Source organism: Gouania willdenowi, chromosome 1, assembly GCF_900634775.1.
Source record: "Gouania willdenowi chromosome 1, fGouWil2.1, whole genome shotgun sequence".
NCBI classification, from domain to species: domain Eukaryota; kingdom Metazoa; phylum Chordata; class Actinopteri; order Blenniiformes; family Gobiesocidae; genus Gouania; species Gouania willdenowi.
This window is the reverse complement of record NC_041044.1, coordinates 42,267,730-42,275,108: the sequence shown is the minus strand read 5'-3', so window position 1 is coordinate 42,275,108 and position 7,379 is coordinate 42,267,730. Positions and strand designations below refer to the sequence as shown.

General features: G+C 38.8%; 1 pseudogene; it reads left to right on the top strand.

The window, feature by feature from the left end:
* Positions 1-1,902: 1,902 nt before the first annotated feature.
* Positions 1,903-2,019, top strand: LOC114472783 (uncharacterized; annotated as a pseudogene).
* Positions 2,020-7,379: the final 5,360 nt, after the last annotated feature.

Here is a 7,379-nt window from a genome sequence, read left to right as displayed (position 1 = left end):
GCTAATCTTTTCATACTATCTAATGTGAACACACTACATACTCATTTTCAAGTCAGACTTAGTGTGAGTAGTATGTTAGTAGCAACACAGCCGTAGATTGATACCGTCACATGCCACGGAGTTATTGTAAGATGTTTGAAACCAAGATACCGCTGTATTTACAGTACCATTACATCCTTTATATATGTTTCAACTGAGCCAAGCAAATGGGCTTCTCATTACTGTCTGCAATTAACAAATGTGTAGAGGCCTCTGAAAATGGCCAGACAGTATTTTCTACCAATGACCTTGAATATCTGCTTCAGAAACACAAGTTATCGCCATAAACATACATACACAGTTGTGCACATCCAAAATATACATATTTCTGCTGTTGGTCAGCACCAGCTCTACACTATTCCAACAGCTCCTGTGACTAAACCAATTGATCTGTTCTCCATCCACTACATATTCTTTGTGGAAAAAATACTGTGGCAATAGGAAAAGTCGACTCCTCGCTACCACTGGTCCAGTCATCCTGTTTTTTCGGGGCGACTTTAAAGCATGTCACAAGACCTCATGCATAGTAAAGAGTGCGGCCTCCATGGCTGACTGGTGAGCAATTTGCCTCGTAGATTGCCTGGCCCCGGGGCCTTGGCGCTATGTTTATGTATGAGCCCTCCTGTTTCATATGTATCGGCCCCAGATCATTTTATACTCCCCCCTCCCTGTTTTCTCCTTTTGCTGAACTGATGGCATACACTGGGAGACATGGGCACACAAAAACAGACATGCCGGACAATGCACACACACACACACACACACACACACACAAACACACACACACACATACACGCACATGCATTCAGATGCATAACATGAACATTAAGAGTGATGACCAGCACAAGCAGCGACCCTGTCCCTGCAGATTACATTATTGTCAATACAAATAGAATTGCACTATACATGTGTCGCTGCTGCTGCTGTTTACCACACCGGTCGTGCTTTGCAGAGTGAGTGGACATGTATGAGGGCCATGTCGCTAGTGATGGTGTTTTCACTTTGCCACATGCTGACGACTTTATTGCACATTTCGAAATCTTTTCACTCTCGAACAAACGACTGGATTCTAATGTTAGCGCTATTAGCGTTCATGGCATCAGACATTACTGTAACGTAATCAGACATCAGTGAATATAAACAAAGGGATGGGTACCTTTCACATTTGAAACCATTCTTGGTACCAGTGAACAAAGTTTGGTACTTTTGTGAGGTAATAAATAATTTTAAATGATAATAATGAATAATAAAATCATGGTTAGGGTCAATTACATTTTTTTTTTTGTTTTAATTACGTTTTAAATTATCCAGCTTTTTTTCCCAAATACAATAATTTTGTTTCCTTAGAAAGTCAATTTCAATTACGTTCTCAATTACGTCTCACAATTACTGAGCCTGAAAAAATAAATACAAAATAAAAGTTTAACTTCCTCTTCTCTATAATGATAATGGGTCTTAAATCAGCTGTAAAACACACTAAAAAGAATTATCTATCATCTAATGTATTTCCTATCTATTGGTTACCTTGTTAGGCTTTCTAATCAATGAAAATATTTTTGGTGTGGGAATCTGAGATGTTTTTGTGTCAGTATACTCTTAGATTTCATTTTTTTTAAATGGTAAACGACGCGTTTACGACGCATCGAAGGCAAATTTTTGTAGTCAACATTATCAATTATGTTACTTTTGTTACATTATTGTATATGTTACATACATTGTTGTTGGCGTTGTGGTCTATATATTTAATTGTATTTTTTTCTTTTGCCCCCCAACAATCTCAAACTCCGCCCATGGTTACCAGGTAGTACGGAAGGAATTTGGTCGGTACATAAAAACATACAGAATTTGGTACCCATCCCTACTTATCGTGGCCATACCAGCCCGTCATTGCCCGATCTCGTTAGATCTCAGAAGCTAAGCAGGTCTGGGCCTGGTTAGTAGTGGGATGGAGACCACTGAGAATTCCAGGTGCCACAGTGGGGTGGCAGTCACCTCAGTGGTATCTGTCATTGTGTCCTTGGGCAAGGCACTTCACCCACATTGCCTAGTATGAATGTTGTGAGTGTTGGTGGTGGCTACAATAGCAGCTTACCACCACTAAGTGTGAAGTGAAAGAATAATGCCTTAATTATGTGCTTTGAGTGTCTATGATAAAGCGCTATATAAAATTATTATTATTATTATTACATACAGTGTTGGGGCAGTAATGCGTTACATGTAACGCATTACCGCCCCAACTTTACTTTTGACAGTAACTTGTACTGTAACGGAATATTTTTTTAGAAATAGCGCAGTTACCGTTACAATATGGTGCGTTTGTTCGTTACTTTGCTAGCTGCAGTGTACTTCCTGTTTACAGTGGCGCTACATATTTTTGCTGGACGCCGTGCCAACCACGGTAAAACAGTAGAAGAAGAAACATTGTCAGTGTGTTTCTGTTTACATCACGTGCGCCGATCGTGGCGAGTCAATGCGAGAGCAGGACGAGCTTCTCAGAGTGGAAATACGTGTATTATTTTACCAATCTGTCTCCAAAAGATGCATGTGTCAGTGAAGCTAAGCTAACGCTGCGTTGGTGGACGTGAGGGAAACCTCTGCACCGAAACAACAGCGGTTGGATTATAACGGACTGTGTACTTGTTTTTTCAGTAACTAGCACAACACTGATTACATATCCCTATAATATCTTTTGGATTTCTTGATGTAAGTGACTAGTGTAGTAGGACCGCACGCATAAAGACAATTACGAAACTGTCTGAGACCATGTAAGATGAGGATCCATATTAATTTAGCCTTCATTATGCTAACTGTTATCCCTGTCTTCCACATTCTCAAATTACTCATAACTTGGCCAATACTCACTGGATTCCTGATTTCTCATTAAACCCAGAATCCTTTCAATCTGTGGTTATTATAAGGGTGACCAGGTTCTCTTTCATGGTTCCCTGACAGACAAAGAAAAGCTTGATGTAAAACCATCTTAAGCAATATTTACAGCATCAAAAGTCAGACTGGGGATGTCCTCTACGTGTCAGCTAAGGGCGAAGCATCTCCAAAGGGCCTAAAATGTAATAGGTTTCACAGGACGTAATTTGTTTGATATGAAATGATCCTCAGCAGACACAAAGTGGCCCCCATTAGGAGCCAAGCAGATTAGTGCGGTCCTCTGAGGGTCCGAGGCTCAGTGTCATGGAGGAAGACCCTTCTTATCTTTCATTAAGCGCACACAGCAGGGCGGATTCAGCAGCCCAGAAGGGGAGGATTGTGGTGGGGGTGGGACTGAAAGGGAGAGGGTGAATTAAAGAAGGAGGCTGGGGGGGTGGGGGGTGGGGGGGCGGGTGGCAGAGATCGGAGGCGTTTAAAAAATCATTTTCACATATCAAAGACACATCTCTAATTCAGAGCTGGAGGGGAAGGCGCTGAGGGAATGCACGTCTGTCTTTTCAAATGCCAAAATTGACCAGCAGGCACAGAGGAAATAGAGGCTAAACACGAAGGAACACACAAAAACACACATACACACACACATCACAACAACACGTCCATGAACATGTGAATATACAAGCAGAGAAGACACATGTACAGATGTAACTAAACGTACTGTACGTTCTTCCTCTTCCTCTTCTTCTTCTCTTTGAATGTGTGTTCAGCATTCAGCCGTTTATTCCCTACTGTGCACCGTCAAATGGAGACTCGGCAGCTGAAATATGTCAGAGAAACCACACAGTTGTTCTGTCTGACAAACGCTGGTGGTGTTACGGTTCGACTTGTGATCATGTTATCATGTGACTGCTTTCAGAAATATTCTGAGCTCCTACCAGTTAGTGTTACAGCTTGACTAGTGATCATATTGTTTTGTGTTTTTCTGACACATTATTGAATACTCATACCCATACCGGTCAAGTTTTGGATTTGAAAATATGGGAAATTTTCTGGCGCCCGCTACGAGCCGTCTCACCGCCCCAACCAAGCTCCAGTATCTCTTCTATTCTAAGACATTTGTACAAGAAATCTATAATACCCACTTGTCAGCCACTTACTAAACACAATTATGTGATTAGAATCTTGTAGGACGACCTTTATTAACACTGAAATGCTGTGAACATTCCTATTAGGGCTGGGAGATATGGACTCATATCTCAATATTTTCTCTCAAAATGGTGATATACGGTAAAAATATATTTTGCCCAGCCCTAATTCCTACATTATAATACAGCCTAAATGAAAACATACTGTAAATGGGTGTATGAAGCAGATTTGTTTATTTCATATACTTACAGTTCATATATTAGTCAATGTTGCATTTTCATGTTGCTTGCAAGAGATTTACATTTTATTTTCCTAATTTCTCAAGCTCACTTTTTGAAAGCTGAGTATATTTGTGGCGCTTGTGCTTGGTGGATTTTTCATGCTGACTTACGTGGTTCCTTCCCCTGTGGGAGACGCTAAAATCTGTTGCAAATCTTACAGAACGCGTAACTTATCCCCATCCTGATGCTCTTTAGGAAGTCTCACAGGAACTCTCTGTCCTAATTTCTAAGGTATTTATACAAGTTCTTTGTTTTTTGTTTTTCCACCAGAGCATCATATTACACCCATCCATCTTTCTTCTGAGTTGTTTACGGGTTTTTTGCCGCTGTCGGCACTAACGACAACTGTCGTCCAGGCCACTTCAGGTGGCAGTTCTCGTGAGACTAGTGACAGCGTTCAGTTTGAAGAGGCAGAGGATTTTTAAAAATGTATTTACATTTTAATTAATAGTGATATGGGATATTTACGGGATAATAAATAATACGGGACGAAGACGGGATAGAGGGATAAAATATGGGAGTTTCCCAAAACGGGATACTTGACAGGTATGCTCGTACCAGTTGGTGTTATGGTTTGACAAGTGATGATGTTATTTTGTGTCTGGCTTCTGAAACATTGAACACTTGTACCTGTACTTGTTCTGGTTTGACTTTGTGTTATATTGTGACGCGTTGATAATATCACCCTGATGTTAGTGTACAAATATTTCTGCTTATAATGAAAAAAATGCCAGGATTAGAGATCCATTATGTGACCTAAAGTTCATTACGGGAGAAGAAGTGCCTTCTTATAATAAATATAATCACTATCAGTTGATATAATAGTTGGAAATAAAATATCAGACATTTCTAATGTCATTATTTCACCACATTTCCTCAAAACTTCTCATTATGAACCTTAAACACTTGTTAAATATTGTGTTTTTATCGATTTACGACATAAAAGTCAAGCGAAGTTTCAGAACTAAACCCGGCCTTCTGTTATTGGCATGTTGCATATATTTACATAAATAGGCCTGGGCAATATATTGAGATAAAAGATATCTTGAGTTCACTTAAATTACAATATCGCCTATATCGATATTTTTATTTTATTTTATATAAAAAACTCGTTTTAGGAGTTGCTGCTTTCGCTACTTCTCAGAAAAGAATGAAAAGCTCAGTTAGATGGATTTATAAGTGCTTCATGTAAGCTAGCAACACTACAGAACTCACTCACACGTGCTGTCCCTTACAGGAGAAAAAGGCAAAAGTGGAACATACATGCAGCTGTTTGTTAATAAATGTGTCTTTGTGGCATTTTACATCAGCAAATTTAACCCACACTTGTTTTCTGACTTTATTGAAATAAAAATATTGAGATTTATATTGTATATCGCTATTTTGAGAAAAATAAACATTTTTTTTTAAATATTTCATGACTTTAAAGCTCTTCTTGTTGCAGTCAAAATATTTTCATCAATACCAGAGGTGAAAGTAATGGATTACAAGTACTCATGTTACTGTATATTTTATGGATACCTGTAATTCTTTTTAGTATATTTATATGTTTTAAAAGAAGTAAAGTAATTTGTTACATTTCTACACCCAACCGTTACTGAGTAAATTATTTTTTTTTAATTTTTTTTGTTTTAAAATGATCAACAGACATTGTGAAACTACAAATACCACCACCAGGATCATACAAATCCCTCTTTCTGACATATTTGCATTTAAACACATGAAAGGCGACAGTAACATAAGACAATGTGTTAGAATTTACACAAAACACTTATTTGAATTCACTGGTGGTGTTTTTTGTACATTTTCTATTTATATTTCTGTTTATGTATAGCGTCTAATATTGTTTATTTTATTTGATCTGCATTGCACTATTTATCTGGTGTCTTTCAGGTTTTTCTGTGTGTTGCTTTCTGTTTATATTGAGCTGTCATGTGAGTACATTTCCCCACTGTGGGATGAATAAAGAATACTCTACTCTACTCTATTTTGACAAACCTTTTATTTTATACCTTTGTGGAAAATAAATTCAATTCCAATTGTGCTAAATTTGGTCTTTTCCTTTTTAAGTTTATACATGAGATGTTTACTGTATGTAAGGGAACTGTACCAAGATTTGATACCAAAAATACACATGGGGGGGTGAAAGTAACTAGTAACGTTTACTTTGAGTACTATTTAATTCAGCTACTTTTTTAATTGCAATTGAGTATTTTATGTATGACTTACTTCTACTTGTACTCGAGTACAATTTCAATCAAATAACTGTACTTCTACTTGAGTAGAATGTATCAGTACTCTTTACACCTCTGGATGTAATTAAACATTTCAATCATATGCATCTACATCTTCTTCCACTTCTTCTTTCTTGGTTATTGGCGTGTGCCGTGTTACAGCCAACTCTAATAGGTGCATATGTCCAGCTACTGTACATGTCTTATTTCATTACTTTAAAGCTCTTCTTGTTGCAGCAGAAACATCTTCATCAATGCCAAATGTTCAATAGAGACGAGCACAAAGCCCCCCAAAAAACGAGACACACGCTGGGGAATAAAAACCTTTTCCTGACATACATCCACACACCACGGCTGATGGCACGCTGCCATGTGGGTTCATGCCTAATCTGTGCTTGTTAATGGTTGGTGTGGGCTAATTACTGTCACTATGCACTAGGGGCCTTTGCTGGCCAATCACCAAGTAGACTAGCCTCTGACCGGCCAATCACTAGCGGGTATAGCCTCTGAACCGAAGGTGCTTCTGGGATAGAGAAGACTCTCAGCAGCAGTTGTGAAATTGGAGTTGGAATGGTTGCCGAATGCTGGTGTGTGAGCAGAGTGACTTGTGAACAGCAGACGAGCGAGTGGAAAAGAAAACAGGGCCTGAATGTGGGCCAAGTCAACCACTCGGCAGGCTCAAAGGCAACAGTAATCCAGTGTTGACATGGTAATAGCCATGAGCTTAGTGTCAATTAGATAGAAACAATATGCTTACTCTACTGCAGTAAGTGGATAGTACTTCTTAAGCATAAGC